At 37.3% G+C, this 20129-nt stretch overlaps 1 protein-coding gene across 1 annotated transcript in view; it reads right to left on the reverse strand.

Moving 5' to 3' along the window:
* Window positions 1-20129, reverse strand: part of LOC119797587 (CUB and sushi domain-containing protein 1-like) — a 404138-nt gene that overhangs the window by 317843 nt on the left and 66166 nt on the right. The window lies entirely within an intron of this gene.

Genomic DNA, 20129 nt, shown 5'->3' on the forward strand with positions numbered 1-20129 from the left:
GTTAAATCCAGAATAGAATGTAAAACCCTCCTTCTCACATATAAAGCCTTAAATGGCCAAGCTCCATCTTATTTCAGAGATATTATTGTTCCCTATGTTCCTAACAGAGCACTTGACTCTCAATCTGCAGGAATTTCTCAAAGTACTGTAGAATGGGAGGCAGATCTTTTAGCTATCAGGCTCCTCTCCTGTGGAACCAACTACCAGTTTTAGTCCGTGAGGGAGAAAACCTGTCTACTTTCAAAGCATGGCTTAAAACTTTCCTTTTGGTAAAGGTTATAGTTAGAGTTAGCTCAGTTAGCCAACTCTAACTACAACTGAACTATCTCTATAGTTATGCAGCTATAAGGCTTAGACTGCTGGAGGAAATAGGGACCCCTTTCTCATTCTCTCTCTATTCTCCCACTCTGCAGAATTTGTTAGTTCAATCTCTAATGCTATGCTCTCTCTGCTATTTCTCATAGTAGCTTAATTTGGTCTGTTCCTGTTTTGCTGTGACTCCATCCTGGAGAGAAAAATCAACACCTTTGTTTATAGATGTTGGAGCTTGGCCTGTTTTTCAGTGTAGTCCTGTTTCTCTGACTGTGACTGGCTGGATGTGCTCTCTTCAGCCTATGACTTGGGAGCTGGCTTGGAGCTTGTCTACCTGGCTGTGTGTTTTGCAGATGGGGCCGCCTGTGGAACTGGTTGACAGTTGCCTTTCGTATCTCTGCTTCTGTTTCCTTGAACCCCAGTCGGCCTCAGCAGATGGCCGCTCACACTGAACCTTGTTCTGCTGCAGGTTTCTTCCTGTTGAAAGGAAGTTTTTTCCTCTCCACTGTCGTTACAAGCATGCTTGCTGTGAGGGATTGCCTTTGAGTCCATGAGTCGATGCAATCAACTGGTTTTCCTTAGATAGAAAACTATGAATCAATTTGACTGTCGAATCTGGTTGAATCGTAAAGTGCCTTGACATGACATGTGTTGTGAATTGGAGCTATAAAAAAAACTGAATTTAATTGAATTAAGTTTAAAATTGGATTCAATATTAATGAGATAAATACCAATGGAAAACAATACAGGCTATTACTTATGTTGTTAAACCAACAAAGCCACTATATAACAATAAATGACATATACCACTGATACCCCCCTGAAGAGGAAACCCAAAATGATCACCAGTACTAGGTAATTACACATTACTCTAATGCCAATACTAATACTTTAATACTTTAATTAATTTTTCTTTACTACAATAACTTAATTACCATTACCGTGAGGTTATCTTACTCTGTTACTCAGGGGAGGACTGACCATCGGGAGATCTGAGTTTTTCAAATTAACAGTCACTTGGGTTTTTGCATGCTGAAGCCCCAGAGACAGAACAGGAGCTATTGGGGGGGAAAAAACAGACCCAAACCCTCTGTAATTGGTGAGGTAAAAGTCAAAACAACAGGATTGAAAGATATTTAACAAACCTATTAAAATGGCAACAAAGCTAGTTCTAAAAAAAGTAAAAAAAAAAAAAAAAAGGTGTCAGAATAGGATTTGTACACATGTCATATATTGCATGATGTTGGTTTTGTTTACAACTCCATGGAAGAAAGACAGACTCAGGTTTTAAAGCTTGGAACAAAACCAGTTCCCAGTGCTGGTCTGTGTGGTGGAGTATGATGATGAAGGGTTGGTGAGGCAGGGCCTGGGGTCTAAATTGTTTCCATCTGTCTCATAGCGTAAGAGATTAACCTTGCAGTTCAATTCCAGTTAATGGTATTCTGGGCTCTGGGCAAACAGCATCTTTTGCCACATCTTAAATCAAAGGTAGTGGTGTCGCAATAAGTTACCACTCTATACTTTTAGAATTATTTTTACTTCACTTCTCATGATTTGTATATAATTACAATTATAGATATAGATATTTGGTAAGTTCATTTTAATTGGTTAATTGTCACAATTGGGTTGAGGTTTGTGGCCCCAAAAGCAGAGGCAGGGAGGCAGAGGTGAGTTTTTGTAGATTTAATGCAAGGTAAACAAACAACTGAGGCAGGAATCCAAAAACCCCAAAAAAAATCCAAAAAGAAAAAAAGTTAAACCAGGACCCAAGGGGACATCAGGGGAAAACAATCATGACAAGGTAAGACACTGTAAGACGGTGTAGCTCGAAGTTTGATGAGTAACCAGCACTGAGGAACTGCATAAGGAGTGTATTTATGGGAGACTGAACAACGAGAGGACTAACTAGCAGAGTGGGTGCAGGTGTGAACAGAGCAGACAGGAAAGGAGCTAGGGAAAAAAGGAGAACACAAGAGGGCAGCAGAGGGCAACAAATAAAAACCTGAAAACTGAAAAATAGAGAACACAACAAAATAAGAATCAAACCACTAAAACTAGAAAACATGGAGCAAAGTAAAACTGAAAACTCAAAAGAAAACATAACATAATCAAGACTGTGACATAAATAGGTTTGTGTTGGCCTGGGTCTTTAAAAGAACAAAAGAAAAACCCAACCTCAAAGTTTTTTCCTAACCCACCACTGCTCCTAATGACTTAGGTAATATATTTTAGCTAGCAACTGTATGTTTGTTTTTATTCAAAGCAGGCTTGTACAGCCTTCACTGACTTCTATGATGCATTTGGGATATTGTGTTTTGTTAACTGCTGTAATGTTTTGTATTTTTTTTATTAAATATTATTTGTTTGCTTGACTTAGGTAAAATAGTTTTCTGTTCTTTTTTGTTTTTGAGTTTGTATTGTGTACAACAGCAGAATTAAGTTACAAAGAAATTATTGTATATATTTTTAAGTGTATATGTTTTAGAAAGTAACTTAACTGTAACTCATTACATTTGTTGTAGATAATCAACAAAGCTTTTGATAAAATGACTAGTAACAACAAATTGTTACTATTCTTTGCAGCAACTAGGACCCCACTAATGATCTGTGTTTTAGGTATTGCCAACCGCTATACCAATAATGCAAACAGTATTTGAGCTAATGGAGATTGACACAAAAAATCACTAGAGAAAAAATTCAAGGGACACCAAGTACAGCAGAGCAAACACTGCTTGCATTGTTGCCATCTTGGTGAATTTATCATCTTTTAGCAACTTTCTAGACCCTTCTCTTGATTTTTTCTCATGACATCAACTAGCAACTTTTAGGTATAGTATAGTTGGCAATGTTCTTTGCGGTTCTTCACATCTGGGTCTTATGAAGAAAATTAAAATTGTGCTTTATAAAATCCATTAAACAACTTTTAATTTCTGCATTAACTGCTTTGGGACATTGCATTTTTTCATCTTGTGCACTGAATATCAAAGAGTACTGATTGTTGTGATTTCTGATATTAAATACTTAACACTAAGGACTTTTTTTTCGCTATTTTGCAGTATTTATTCTCAAAGATCATCAAGAAAGGATTGGCATAACATTTTTCTACATCCCCCAGTATAACTCAAAATGCATCCCAGTCGAATAAATCAGAGCAAAGCAAAACTGATTGCTCAAAAATTGGGTGTGAAAATTAAAATTAAAATCATCTATCTATATGTGGCTTTCAAGGCTCTTACCCTGTGTCAAAACCCAAATCCCATTTACTGCCATACAATCCCCTAAAAAATGTACATTTCAGCTCACCGAGAGTAGATGTATTAAAATGTATTAACACTGCCTCTCCTATGCTCCCTTAGTGGAAAATATATAAGCAAGGCAAGTGACATTTCCAGCAGTGCCTCTCATCAATCACCTGCTAAACAGAGTAATCACTGTAGCAGCGACACTTTGTTAAACACAAGCTCTCCGCAGCCTTTCCAGCTTGACTAGGGAGCCAGGATATATACGATAGTAATGTACAATACCCATGCTGGGAAGGCCAGCACCGTAATAATCAGCAGCATGAGAATCTACAAGTATTTACCGTCAGGCACAGAGCAGGGACACAAGCACACAGTGATGGAGAAGTCTCCAAAACCAGTTTACATTTAAAGTACTTCCACTATAAATAAAAATGTTTACTTTACATTTAGAATTATAGTGAGTCCACAGTAAGGTAAATGCTGTTACAATTAAGCAGCCATTTTAGTATTCTATACAAGATAAATATAACCCAGCTTAGCATCACACTTGCTAAAAATATACAACAAAATCCACAGATTTCCCAGACCTAAAGCAGTAACAGAGCTAGGAGAATCATTACTTTTACACAGAACTTGTTAAATTGAAGCGCGAGGGATTCAAGCTTCAGCTCTTTTTGGCTTTCACACGTCAGCCCTGCTTTGTTGTGTTGAAAAGTACTCTGCCACCTTTCTCATGCTCCCTTCTTATGCCTTTTACCTGATTTTGAGATACATTTTCTCTTAGCCACCTTTTTTCCCCCTTATTTCATAGCAAGACCAGCAGAGCCACCCAGGCGATATTATTATTCCTTTGGATTCTTATTATCACCTCTGTTCTGGTAATATGAGGACAGAGGGTCAATCTGCACTGCCATGCGCAAGATTAGTTTTTTTAAATATATCAAACCGTTAATCTCACTGTCTTTTGGATAATTATTTTCATGCTTCACATTTTGAGGCCACTGGCAGAAAGTTTGCAGCAAGCTGACTGAAGATGTCGAAAGTTTGCCCTTTCGAAAACATAATTGTATCTGTGAAATAGCAGTGTAACTTTAAAAAATGACTGACATGGAAGCATTAATATCAGTAATACAACTGTGCAAGTCAGCCGGGGAAATATGTAAATTCCCATTATCAGTCAAAACTGTTTTGGCTGGAAGAAAATCTTTTTCTATGAAAATTGATTGTAATAGGAATATATTGAAAAGCATTAAGAGTTTGGGTATATGCTGCAGCATTATAATACTTTCACTGTAAATTCTTTTGTGTATTTGATCATTACTGTACAATAAATTTAATATGTTACTACGTAAGCAGAATGTGAAAATACTAACATGTTTGAAGTTTCTTTTTCCTTTTTATAAGCCAGATATATTAATTTAAAGCCAGAGATACCTGTATATTACCTCATTATCATAGTTAATGAAAAGGAATACTTATTTTGAAATTACAGAGGTTCCAACTTTCGACTTGCATGTTATTGTTTACTTTGTGCATTCAACAGCAGCAGATAGCTTTTGGGAACAATCATCCTGGCCTGTACATTGGTCACCATGGCAACAGTGACCTACCCTGAGGCTACAGAATGCTGCAGGGGACAAGAATGGAGATCATCAGTCAGTCCTTGCACATTCCTGAGTAAATGTATTATCTAAGTTATTGCGAAACACTCAAGTTAAGAAACTTTTTTTAAATTCATATTTAGCTATTTTGGCCTGTGGATGGAAGTGATCATCAAAATTAATTTCTAAACAGTTCATTTCATTTCGTTTGAATGTCTTAAGCACCATATAAGTACAATAATTAATCATTTATATATATATATATATATATATATATATATATATATATATATATATATATATATATATATATATATATATATATATATAAATGTACAATATCCTACAAATAAAATGCAAAAAAAAGTAGGAGTGAGTTGTCATAAAACTATACAGGTAACTGTTATTGAATATTAAGAGATAGCTGCTGATAGCTGTAATGTTTCTTGATTAAATATTTTTTTCTAATTGTTTCTAAATTTGGTATAGCAGATTAATGCTTGAACCACAGAGTAATTCTGAGCTTGAAAAATTAGCTTTCTTTTAATGGTGCATTAAATAATAATTCAGAACTGCATCACACAGATGACTGGAGTTGAAAATATCTAAAAACCACCAAACTGGATATCTTTTTTCTGCAGGCTTGTCGGTTTTGCTATAAACTTTTCTTAGAAATGGATGAACCTTTCAGAATGACTACTGAAGGTCCTAACACATCCCTATGACAGACAGTCCAAAGGAAAAGAGGAGCTGAAGATAAAATAGCATCCTATTCATCTATATAAAAAAAGCTTAAAATATCTAAAAACCATATCCATCCCCAGCCTCTCATCTTTTTCTGCTTCCCAAAGAGTGCACCAACACATCCTGTTCTTTTTTCTTTTTGTCATCATTGCTATGACAACCCTGACCTGACCAGAGTTGCAATGGTAAGAGTCCCTACCCTTGGGCTGTGCTGTGACAGTTGAGGTAAAAATACAGGAATCAACATCACTCGTGTTATCCTTACAAAGATGCGAGTACAAGTACATATACTGTAGGCAAAGGCCGAGAGCATGGATTGTAGTACCCTTATAACATATACTACATGCTTGCAGTTGCAAAGAGTGTATGCAATTTTAATTTGTTACAATAGTAAAATATTAGTCGTTACTTTAAGATATTCATTACTTTTTGCCTAATTTCCCCTCATTACGAGGAATGAACTTTTGGTTTCAGATTAAATAACAGTTGCTGGTCAATAAATGGGTAAGAACCAGAATTGGCTATCTGGAAAAATGTTTTCGGTGAGCACAGCAACTTTGTGTGGTGGCTGCTTCAGTCTGAGAAGCCATATGAGCAGGCAAGGCTGAACAACAGACACAGTATAGGAAAAGGAATGTGCTTTGTGCTCTCTGACTGGGAATAGACAGATGAGATCAAGTAATTCTATCTAACCAGTTTTTTTTTGTTTTTTTTTCAGTGTAGCTGCTAGTAGCTAGTTGCAAAAAATTTCGTAGCTTAGGCTTAGACATCCTGTTTTGAATAACCTGTCAGGGACAGTCCCTGATTTGGATGACCCTATTTAGGCAAAAGGTGTCCCTAGAAATGTCCCCAGTTTTAGCATCTGAAGAATGAGGGGAAAAAAATGAGCACAAACTAATTAAACTAACAATAGCTGTGTGGAATGTAAAATGAGCATGTTGCTCATGAGCACTATGAAGGCAGCTCTTAAGAAGCGCCAATTTTTTTGCTGTAAAAAAACTAAACGAAAAAAATGACACTAAGTGTCCTTTGTTATTATTATATGATATGGTATCTGACATAACAGTATTACACCAAAATCTGTGACTCCAGCACTTGGTAAATTCTAGTCTGTGGCTCACTGGTTATTTTCCTTACTCACACACAGACTTGCCCAATCATGCACTACCCCTGAATACACCCTCTATTTTGCTATAATCCCGTGTGACACTGGTGTGCAGCTGCTACGATCAGGAATGGAGATAAAGCTAACAGGAGTTATTTTAGAAAACTCTCACAATTATAGTAAAAGTTTGTCAAAACAGGGCCTTCATCAGCCAGCTGTAATGAGAGAGGGCTGGTAGTAGCAAGGGGATGACATTTTCATCTGCAATTTGGTAAAACACACTTAAGTCTGTGGACACTCTGATAAAATGCCAATAAGACCATTTTAGCAAATGTCCTATGGACAACTTAGTTTGTAGCCTATTAAAGTCATCCTAAAATCTTCAGTTAAATAAGCATGACTATATAATAATTTGCAAATGAAGATAATCTTTTCCCCAGTTACATCAAAAATGTTTTGTTAATTCACAGAAAACTTGTAATTTTTAACAACATAATGCCTCTGTTTGATTAAAATATTTAAATGACAAGCTTTGCTAGATCACTAAGGACAAACCTGACTTTCAAAGCATCTGAATTAAATAAACAAAGAGTTTTTGGTAGAAGAATAAAGCCCATTTTTAGTCATGCCGTTCCTTTCTTTTTTGATCAATCACTTCTTGTGTCTGTTCTTTTTCTTTCCTGAAACACATACTTAGGCAGAGTCAATACAATACATGTAGTGCAAAACAAGACAAAATAGTAGACATTTTTGTATTAATAATACATTTCGCTTTTCAAAAGCAATTGATAAGTGTCCTTGGACTGCTAACCATGATCTCATTGGATGAATTGAGGTAGTTTTAAAGAGTTGCAAGGTTGGTTTAACAGGTTCAAGAGAAAAAAAAGCATAGAGGGGTGTGTTATAGACAATATAACTGTAAACAAGCAATTCCTGTTTAAATAATACATGTTTCAGTCTCTGAGAACATTTATACAATGTGAAACTGTGAAACTGAAAGAAGCGTAAAGGGTGTGATATCCTTTATCACTGTCTTAAAAATTTTTGTACTGACCTTATGTTGAATTTTACAGCCAGTTTGAGCTATGAATTATATTAGAATGTAATGTAGTAAAATTAATATTAATTAATGGAAAATGTCTTGCTCCCAGATGGGCAGAAGGAAAATGACTGATGAGATGAGATGGAGATGGATAAAAGAGCCTAAGCCTCAGCAACCACAGGAAGGTTGAGACAATGAGGAATGAAGACAGAAAAGACTGACAAGAATAAAATGAGGAAATAAGAATATGTATACTGTAGGTCTTAAAAACATAAACACAAATATAAGAGGTTAATCTTAAACTATGATGTTCTCAATGGGCCATCTACGGGCCACCTGCAATATAATCCTTTTAGTTTTTGTTAGGGACTATTATTCTACAATGGAAAGTAAAATTGTGTCTGCTTGTATAAATGTCTGTAGCTCTAGCAGTGGTCTCTGCACAGCCCTGTGCCCAACTCTAAATGCTGCTACATACTCTTTCAGATATTACTTACAGAAAGAACATTACATAATTTTATTCTTGCAGCCCCATCTTGGTAGCCTGACGTAGTCCGACTCAATTCTAGTCAGAATATGAGTCTGATACTGCTCCATAGAGCTGTGATTATGGGGCGTGTTTTGAACGAACCAGGAAAAAAATGCCTCTGCACTTAATTGGATAGACCTACAACCAATAAGAGCAACGGAGTGCGTGACGTATCTTAAGCGAGGCATAGTTGTTGTCCACAAAAATCAAAGCGTGCAGTTTCACGCCTAGAATAAGAAGATGAGACTTGATCGCGTTTCTCTGTTCCTCTTTTAAAATTAATTTGCTGTCGATATCTTCTAGAATAGACCTAATAGCAGAATCTACTCACCCAAACTCTCCAGCGGCAGCCATTATTGTTGTCACCCAAGCGCGCTTTGGTCACGTGGTTGATAACGTTACTCTTGATCATCTGTCCATCATCGTATAAAGCCCGCCCTGACAATTTGATTGGATCGCCTGACAGTGGGCTTTAATACTCGCGCTACTATGGAGCAGAGCCAGACCGAACTTCCCCGAACTCAAACCTTGTGGGCGGGACTAAGTTCGGACTGGCACCCAGGCTACCATCTTGGTGCTTCTTGCTACTTGTTCCTGACATATTGTCTGGACAGGCACTTTTTGTCTTGCAAAGTTCCAAAGAACTGTGTGACTTGTCAAAATTTGGAAGGACGACACTGAGTAGAAGAACTGGAGATGATTTTCTTTTTTCTTTTTTTGGTATTTTGTCTGAAATTCACCCATCATTTCTGGTGCAGAAATATGTACAGTGATCTGTTATATAATGGGTAGTTTTAAAGATCAACTGGTGAGAGCTTGAGGAAATATGATTATTTGTTATATGTCGTCTATGCAATTCAAAGCATTTTTCTCTCTTCTTTATCAATCTAAAGATAGGCCTCATTTGCCATTGCATTGCTGTTGTGTTGTCTTTTGCAAGGGTGACATAAGGTACAATGGATTGAACTTTTAAAGGTAAAACAATCTCTTGTTTTTGCCACCTCATGAACATAAACAATTTTCTCAATTCTTGTGGTATCTTTTGGCAGATTGGTGCCAAAAAAATATTTCTTAAGGTAGAGTTACATTTCCCAGAGTACTTAACATGGTCAACATAAAACAAAAGAAAATACTTAAGGCCACATAGAATTGGGAGGGAGATCACGATTGCCATAAGTTACAGCAGCTGGACTGCTGGCGTTTTGATACTTTGTGGCAGATGGCTCTTGAAGGTTCCACAAGCTCGAAATAATATAAATAAAATATTATTATATGGAAATAGTTACAGACTAACAGGTGTGCTGCCAAAGTCATGGCACCTTTTTGCCAGTCGCATACAATTGAGAGTATCCGGTAGTGCCACTATTCTCCATCTGCCACCAGAAGTTCCCCTGGAAGTGCCAATATTAGATCCAGCTGCCACCGGAAGTGCCACTATTAGATCCAGCTGCCACTAGAAGTGCCACTATTAGATCCACAAATTAAGCTCAGCCCTACTGTGAACTGAATCATTTAATGAAGAAATAATTTGAATGTATAATTTTTATGAAATGACTCAGTTTTTCAATAATTCTGAAAAAAAGTGCTGTTCCAATTCAATCATTATCAAAACATTTCAAACAATGTTTTTACATGCCGAAAATTGCTGGGAAGACATGTAAATCTGTAATCAAAATGAAAACCAAGGAAACGCATATTATACGATAACCAAATTAGCTTAAAATGTCAACTGTCCATATTTTGAAAAAAAATCTCACCCTTCGATATATACAGTTATTCCTCATGAATACAACACGTTATACCTCACCTCTACAGTGAGATAAGAGGTACCACTAATGAAGTGAGTGGCTGACATTAGGCTGTTGGTAGTAGAGAAAAAAAAAAAATCCAACAATCGGCTAAGTTTGAAACCAGCTCCATCGGCATGGAGCGCTTCTGAAAACTCCAAAAGCACATTTCAATTGTCTTCCTAAGTTGGCTGCATAGACTAGTTTCTTACTCAGGCACATCTTAAAGTAAATCTTTTGTGACAAAGCTATAAAACTGACATTTAAATGAAAATACATTGAGTCTATAGCTGAGGAAAGTAAAAGACTATGGCCTTTTTAATGGCATGTAGAAGGGGCTAATATTGGAGACATAAGTTAAAAAGGCTTGTTTTTTTATTTATTTATTTTTTTTTTTTTTAAGATCCCTTTTCTTCCATTTAATTTCTATAAAAGGAAATTAGGAGAGCGAGGAATAGTACAGGAAAATGTGTTGATTGCTTGAATGTTTGCATGGACATTAATCATGGCTGTCTCTTATGGCTGTCCTTGTTTCCTTTTTTTAAAACCTACTCACACAAACACACACAAGTCTAATGCATCTTCATTTAGTCTTGTTGTCCTCTGGGCACATTTACATTTGTCAACTCAACATACAAAATGGATGGATGGGCCTGTGGGGTGTGTGTCTATTCCATCATCTTCTGTGTGGGTCTGTGTATTTAACTTTGATTATATTTAAACACAATTCGAACAGCATGTCTTTCTCTGTGTACATGCCAGAAGATTCATTCGACCCTTTAACGGTTCTTGTATTTAAACACTAATGCAGGTGTGAGCCTATTCGTAGACAATGTGAGTGTCTATTTGTGTTGTGCGTGTGTGCAAGAGAGTCAATTTCCTTGGTGGGTGACAGTTCATGGTCCCCTGGGCAATGCAGAACCGTGGGTAAACTCAATGTCAAAACTACTGCCATACATCATCAGAGTAGCACAGGCAATGACAAACCCTGAGAAAATGCAGGATTTTAGCTGGAAAACAGTGTCAGTGGGCAACATAAATGTGTAATTTACATGTCAGCACATTTTCAGTATGGTTTAGCTTATTGTTTTGCTCAAATTGACGTCTCTCTTCCAAGACATCAGTAAGGTTGTAAGCTGAAAGATTTACAGTCCAAAGTGGTTAGCTACAGTAAGTTTAATATGTCTCATTAAGCTATTTTGTTGATAATTTATTAAAAAATAAAATAAAAGTACTTAGTATTTTCTCCGGTAATATGATAAATTCTCGTATTAACCTCATGAAAATGTTGCTCAACTTGTAATGTGAGGATCATATGAAAGACTATGTTCCTTGTTTCTAAATGTGCTTATGCAAGTCTAAAGTATGGCCTGAGAGACACAATTGATGGAGCACAATCGTCAATTAATCTATGATATGTGTACCTCCAAAAAATGTTTATCATACAGCATGACATCAGTCAAGCCAGCAATTGATGTGCATATCAGATTTTGCTGAGTCTGCTTCAGCACTGAAATCTGTCACAGTTATTGACCACTCTAAACACAACTTATTTACCATATTGAGGATTAAATTCAAGACTTTCTGCCTCTTTACATGAGTTTCGTTTTCCAACAGCTGAATGGTGGTAGCCTCACCTTAGGAGCACTGTCTCAGCAGGACTGTGCCTGTTTTCTCTTCTGCTATTCTAAAATCCCCTGCTGGTACTAACTTAGTGCAAGTCCTTTTAACAATGCATAGGAAAGCATAAGTGGCTTTTTACCTTCTTTTGAAAGTGTTGACAATGCCACCAAGGTTAGGAACCGCTAAGAAGTCAGACTAAAAGTTTGTTTAAAAGTATTTTTCTTTGGTAAACCACTGATGTGGAAATATAAGAGCAAAATGCTTAAAGAGCTCTGTAACAAATAGCTTTGTTTTGGAGACCCTGAAATAGACTTCCACAGTTTATTCATTTATTTTCTGAACATAGTCTGTTCAATATAGCGTTGCAGTACCATTGTGTGATATTTTCTTAACAAGTTGATACCATGTCTGAGACATGATATCATGTCTGATACACAAGCTCACCCCTGGACTCATGAAGAATAATCTTGAAACATTGAGAGCTTGCTAAAGTATATTTGTAATACCCATGCATACACAGATCTACAAGGCCTACAGGCCTAAAGGTCATAATACGAAGAAACCTTAAACAAGAAGCTAAATATTATGGGTTTTAACAAACTGAAGTACTTTTCTTTGGAACTATACAGCGGCAGCCTTTTAAAATGGCCCTTCCCAGTCAAACGCAAATGGCAGCCAATTTCCAGCCACTAGAGTCACCCCCTTCCTTCTCCTGGGTGTGCATATTTATTTTTACTCTGACTCCTCCCTTTCACTGATTTACAGGGTCTGACCAGGAGAAGGTACTTCTCTTTAGACCCTAATGTCCACAAATCATGACAGAAAGGATAGTTTAGTACAAAGATTGATGTTTAAAAAAGGAATCTTAGGGGACCAGCCAGGGGCCAAACAATGAAAGTGGGGAAATTTTAAATGGCTATTACTGCATATTAAATACCTAAGAATGACCATCCGTTCTTTTATTTTCACTGAGATAAATAGAAAACCACATTAGGTTAATTCTAAAACAATGTTATTTGTTAACAGTTATCAAACCTTAACTATCAAGGACAAGTTCACACGTTTTTTTGTTTTGTTTTCTTGAGTTCACAAGTTTTTTTTTGTTTCTTAAGCCTTTATGAGCTGTAGTTATGAGACAAGTGTTGAGTTGAAAATGCTTCGAAATGATAAAGACATGGAGGAGATTGTGACCAAAAACAACAAATCAGATAATGTGATGCTGATAAGCGAGAGCCCCCAGAGCCTTTCTAAAAGAGACGAGTAATCTATATGAATAGAAATATGACAAATTATAGAAACATCCACAATGAACTCTACTTCCTGAACTTCCTCAACAGCTCCCTTGTTTTCTTTTTTTCTCTACTGAATGAACCGATAAATTCAGGCCTGGCCGTTATCGTTATGGCTACTGAGGTCAGGCACACCTGGAGTAATCAGTCCAACCAGTAATAAAAGACAGGAACCAAAAAATCAGCCTTAAGCTCAGATAGTAGTGAAGTTGTGTATAGAGCCACATTAACTGAACTCCAATCCACAACCTTATTGCATTCTGGGGGATGTAGGCAGAGAAAAAGATTTAGCTCTCAACCTCTGAGGGCTAACTGTAGCTAAACAGGATTAGTAGCAGAGCTAACCTCTTTTTAAAGGTTACATTTAAATAGGATTTGTGTTTCAGTTTCAAATCAGTACTTTTTCCCTCAGTCCTTATTTCTAATATAAAAAAAATAAACAAATCAATAACTACTGATATGACTTGAAGTGAAAGGCATATATTGTGATATATGTTTCAGACATATCGCACAGTCCTTTACTGCGTGCTAACTGACAAGATACATCTTTTTGTTGCCTTCAAAATCTCTTAGATTCTTCATAGAAGAGATACATCAGGATCCAGTGCAGCAGATCCCTATGCAAGTCCCTTTTTCTACCACATCCTGAAGAAGCTGCGTGGAGAAGATCTTTGTTAACTATATAGGTCAATGCAAAAGAGTGAACTCATTGTCCATTTAAGAGAAGCTGAACAATGGGACTCATCATGTGGAGCATTATCCAGATGTTTGCATTGTGTTTGTAAAGTAATATGTAACAGGGTAAAACAATCTGCAATAGTAAATAAATCTGGCAGGTAAGAGGTACTGTAGGGTTTTAATGATGCACAATTTGTTGTAAGTGCACCAGGAAAGCATCCCTCCAAATTGACACCAACCACCAGCAGCCTAAACCCTTGTTAGAAGAAACAGACAGTTTGTGCTTAATTTTACTTCTTTGGATAAACAATTCTGACAACGCCTTTTTTCCGAGTCTGTTTTTCAGTTTTGGTGAGCCTGTTTGAATTGTGTTTGCTTTAGCAGACATAGAAAAAAATACTGATTTCTGTTTCTGTAGAACATCAGTTATAAAATGTTTTGTGTTTATCTAGCGTAGATGCAGGTGTTTGTTGCCATTACAATTAGAAATGATTAGGATTTCATGACATAAAATCATGTCACTGGTAGACTTGTTGTCAAAGTAAAACCTTTTTTTTTGTAGGTGTGTTGAAGGAGAGACATGTCTAAATATTGCAGGACGCTGACCTATGACTGGAGTTTAACACATCTGCAATAAGGATTTGTTTAAGAAGTTACTTCTTGAATGGATTAGTCTACATGGATGACAACCTGGATAATAAAATTACTTGTATCCCAGACTTCTTTTCTGCAAAAATGGCTATGTGACATAATTCTAACACATAACATAGCGTTTGTGTATTTGTGAGGTATTTAGAAGTGTACATAGATAATAACACTCAGAAATCACTGCTACATGGTTTATAAAAAATATTCGGATTTCCTAGATTTTCACAATAAATCAGAGGCTCAATTTTGTGTGGCACTAAGTGGCTTTAAGAATACATAAGCATAAGTTTTGCTTTGTGGGTCACCTTTTAAGGATCTTATTAAGTCTTTCTAAAGCTACTTTTCTAAAAGAAAACTAGTTTGAATGAATGATATTTACCATGTTTATTGCAATTTTTTTTCTAAAACAGTACTCTGTCGGGTGCAGCAGAGATTACAAACCATAAGTTAACATTTCCCTGGAAGTGGGAATTGGGGACCATCGATAAATTGCAACGTCCATAGACTGTACAATTATATCAAAGGTCTCATTTGAAAATCAGATTTTTTTTTTTTGTTCTAAAATGTATGTGTTGGTGTTATACTTCAGTTAAAGCTTGTACTGTACTCATACCCTTGCCTTCCACTTATCCAGAACTGTGTTGTGGGGACAGTAGTTTCAGTAGAGTCTCCAGACTTTTCTCTCTCCAGACACCTCCTTCACTTCTACTGTTTGAAATCTAAGGTGGTATCAGGCCAGCCAAGAGACATAAGCCCCATTTACACTACCCTTGAAAAACCGATCCAGGCCGAGACCGGTCCGAGCTTGGATCGGTAACCAGGCAAAGCTCAGTTTTGACGACCGTTCACACGTCACACTTATCTCGGTTATCTCGACGCCTCGACTCCTCGCCTCCTAGTGACGATGTGCGGTATTACTGCTAGGATTGAAGGAGGGACTCAAGCAGCTGGTGGCGGTAATGCACCAAACGCTGTTTGTCAACCGCCGTAAAACCCAAGAAGAAGAAGACGAAGGAGGAGGGAATCAAGCAAATCAAAATGGCGGCGCCCGTCACATTCAGAAAGATATGCTTGATTATTATTGCTGTACTTCCCTGTTTGCGGTGGGTCAGGCGAAGACGGCAACCTTGCGCGGATGTACTTGAGAAAGTCGGCTTTTGGGAAGCCGACTTTCTGGAATGGAGTGTGAATCGGCATGTTCAGCCAGTCGGCGATGACGCGTTCTGCTCATGCGCTCTTGTTATCAGAGAACCAAGCCAGGAAAAAACCGAGTCGAACCCACCTCGGGAACTGGTCTGCAGTTAGCGCGGTCCGGTTATGTTTATCTCGGTTCAGTTCAGGTTGTTTCTGTTCACACACGACAAGTTATCTCAGTTACTGAGCTCGGACCGGTCTCGGCTCAGTTTTTTAAGGGTAGTGTAAACGGGGTAATAGTCTCGGACCATCACCTTGGCCTCCTCCCGTGGGACATGCCCAAACACCTTCCAGATGAGGTTTTAAGGGCCTTCCAAAATAGGTTTTAAAGCCATCTCTGCTGACTGGTCTTAATGTGGAGAAGTGGTTCTATTCACAGCCTCTCCTGGATGACTGTGCTCCTTATCCTATCTCTAAGGGAGTGCCCAGCAACCTTCGGGAGAAATTTTATTTTAGCTGCTTGAATCTGGCATCTTGTTGACTGGTCATGATTCTGATTTTATGACCATAGGTGAGGGTCAAACAAAGACAAAACAGTCTATGTTGGATTATGGCGCCCCCGCACAGACTGGTGCAGGACCTGATCCTCATTTGGGCAACTTCACACTTAGCTGTGAACCTCCCCAAGTGAGAGAAGGAACTAAGAAAAGAGGTGGTCCCCAGGCTATTTCAGGACCTCCTCTTTAGCTTGACAAAATCCATTACTGCTGGTGTCCAGCCTTGGTTTTAGGGGTCGCCACCAAGACAGGAACTGCAGACGCGGACTTCACCAGACGTTCCCAGCAGAACCTTACTACTTGCTTTGTCCTCCCAAGTCTGTATCACCTCCTTCTCAAGCATATCCAACCCACCTCCAGGTAATGATTTGACTTTTCTAAAATGTATGCTTGAGTGCAAATTCAAGTTTTCCCAGATGATCAGATAATTGATGGGGTTAGCCTGGACCAGGGGTCGGCAACCCAAACTGCTCAAAGAGCCATATCGGACCGAAAAAACAAACAAACAATAAACCTGTCTTGGGCTGCAAAAATGTAAAATGCAAAATGTCTTATATAAGCCTTGACCTCCTACACACCATATTGTAGGAAACAAACAAAAAATCCATCATTTTCCATTTTCATACATTTTTGAAACATCTCTAGGAAGTCGCAAAAAAGGACATTAAAGAGCCGCAGGTTGCCAACCCCTGGCCTAGACTAACACTTAAATAGTCCTATATTATACACTACTTCTTGGGTTTTAACAATGTTGACTAGCACTTCCATTTTAATAGTGTGTAGTCACAAGAAACGATCTCTATGCTTGGAGAAATGTATATGTCACACAGGAATATCTCTACTATCAGGCACATCAGTGAATGTGTATTCAGACACACAAATGGCTATAAGACGAAATGTGTTTGACATGATGGTGAACTGTGGCATGCCATATGACAAAGACAATCATTCACTACCATATAACCTACAGTAAACCCACAACACACTGACACACTCACAAAGAGACCAAAATACATTACACACCAATACTCTTCCTTGCTTTCAATCAACCATTATCAAAAAAACACAAAAATACATTTACCAAAATAAACATCATTTATTGATTCATTAATCACAATCTTTCCTCCTTCCATCTATCAGTGAGAACATAAACAAGAAGAGAGAAAGAGTAAAAGGAAAGGATACATGTAAGAACAGCAGTATGATGAAGCAGAAAGAATATTATATATTTATATATATTATATATATATATAATAAAAAAGAGAAGGAAGAACTAGAAAGGAAAAACAGACACTGAAAATAAAAGGACAGTGCATCAAAACCCATGAGGTAAGTGGAGGGTGAGCACATGTAAAAGTGTTGGAATGTGAGGGAAAGGCAACAGAAGTCCTTTGATATTCTGAAATGAACATGCAGGTCTTTCAAGAGTCATTTGGTAATTTAATCCCCATGAAAATATCAAAGGATCACTGATTACGTTAAAAGTACAGTATAAACCAGACGAATTTATCAGTTTTTCCTTCTACGTTTTTACAGCTTGTTAAATGGTCAGTTAAATGGTTAATTTTTTAACATTTGTTTCATTGAACAAAATTTATATTTAGCCCTTTTTGAAAAATAGAACTTTTGATCATGACCCTGACCATGAAAGTCCATGATACATATATACTTTACGTAAAATTAGCTTTTCTAAACAGGTGTTTCATTGTTAAAGTCATCACTAATGCAAAAAGCACTTTGTTATGCTTTTTCATAAATTCAACATAAATGGGTTTTAATAGCTGTCTATTATTTTTTGTCTGCAGAAAAGCCTTTTTTTACTTTTGATATTTAAGATATTACTACTAACCTATTTAGGGAACGGAATCAGGAAAACAGAATCACTCGGGAAATGCTAAAACGCTCTCACCACTGGTTTAGGATTTAAACTAGCCTGAAGAAATGGGCTGAAAAATAATCTCCTTATGGAATTGTGGATATGAACCTTGGAAATTACTAAAACTGACAGACAGGACATTGACAGAAGGCAAACAGGGAACAAACAGAAATCAAACAAAGATCTGGCCATGATAGCTGGAAATGAGCCCAAAATAAGGGCAACCGGTGGGTGGATGAGATGAGTGATGATTAGGAGCTGGACAGAACTAGGCAGGTGAGTGAAATGAGCAATTAAGGCCAGCTTTCGGAGCAGATCATGACAATTTTCTAAATGTCATAACTAAGCCTTTAGTGTGCTGTTTGCAAACTAGATTGAACATTTTATGAAAATTACTAGATTTAAAGAGCATCATTTGATTTTCAAATCGTAATTTAGGCCTAATAAAGATACTGCACTAAACTTGGCATTCAGTATGGACGCGAAAAAACTGAGTGTTTGTGTGTTTTTGCTATCTGGAGATTTCACCAGCTATTTATTTGCTGAGCAACAGCAATTCCCACAGAGAGCATATATGCACAGTAGGTGAAAAGGTCCACTATGTTATCAAATCTGTTGGTTTTACTTCAACATGGTGGGACTTCGTTTTTCGGAGCATGCCATGGTGCTTTATTTACTTTGGAAAGCCAAACAAAACAGTCAGCATCCCAAGGTTCAACAGATCCAACAAAGGTGTTCCATCAATCACCACCTACTCCTTACTTCATGTTGAAGGACTCTTGTGCTGCCCTCTACATAGGAATAATATGTAAAATGTTGCCTCTTGGCATAAAGTAACAGCCGTTCAAAATGGCCCTTCCCAGTCAAACACCGGCCAAATGGCAGCCAACTTCCCTGCAGCTCCCAGCAAAATCCCCTCCAACTTCCAGCCACTGGCTTTCTCAAACCTTTCCATGAATTACAGGGTGTCACCAGGAGATGACACTTCAAATTAAGTTCTTAATGTTCACAATCATGACAGAAAGAATATTTAAGTACAAAGATTGATGTTTAAAAAAGAATTTTAGAGGACCGGCCCAGGAGCAGCCAAGGACCCATCAAGGAAAGAGGGGACACTTTGAATGGCTACTACTGTAAGAATCACTGTTGGTGTGAACACAGCTTGAGAACAAATTTCAAAATCAGAACTCTAACCATTATTAATGATGTGTTATGTCATGGATTTTCTTTTAAGGCTTGATTTGTACTTATGGTAGAGGACGTTACTTTGACTTGCCCAACATCACCAATTTCAGACCTAAACATTGACCTCAGTTAGGCTACTTTAGACTGGAGTCCCCAAAAAATCGACTTGTAAAATTGTTTGTCAAATGTGGTTGCTTGGAGGTCATTTCAAATTATTTTAAAATTTGTTTGCAGGTAAAAAAGTTAAATAACAGACAATTAATGTGGGTTTATGTTTAATATACGTTTCAAGTATATTAGATTTGTTACAATATTCAAAACTACACACTAAGAGAGTATAGTAAGGTCCTTTGTTCGAGGCACTAGTAGACATTAATCTTTAACATAAGAAACCAATTTCCCCTGCAAATCCAATTCCTTGAAAAGTCTTTAATTGAAGTTATATGTATTTTTTTAATAAAAAATGAATGTTATTGACTGTCTAATAAATGAAATGAATGTAAAGACAAAGTATTTCGTCATTGTTTGGCTTAGGTGGCATTTACTCTAGACTGATTAGGATACAGTGCTGTAAAAAGATTTTGAAACTTTCTTCTTCGAGCACATCAAAGGTGAGTGTGTATTTGTGTGTGCATGTGCTCCAAAGTGAGTGGGAGAGTGTTAGTGAGACGTCTTTGATGTATGATCAAGGATTCGTATTCTTCCTGGCATGGCTATTGCTAACATAAATACAACACTTTCATCCAACACTCTCAACTACAGTTACATGAATACACA

Source organism: Cyprinodon tularosa, unplaced genomic scaffold (assembly GCF_016077235.1).
Source record: "Cyprinodon tularosa strain WSP-4 unplaced genomic scaffold, ASM1607723v1 ctg59, whole genome shotgun sequence".
NCBI classification, from domain to species: Eukaryota; Metazoa; Chordata; class Actinopteri; order Cyprinodontiformes; family Cyprinodontidae; genus Cyprinodon; species Cyprinodon tularosa.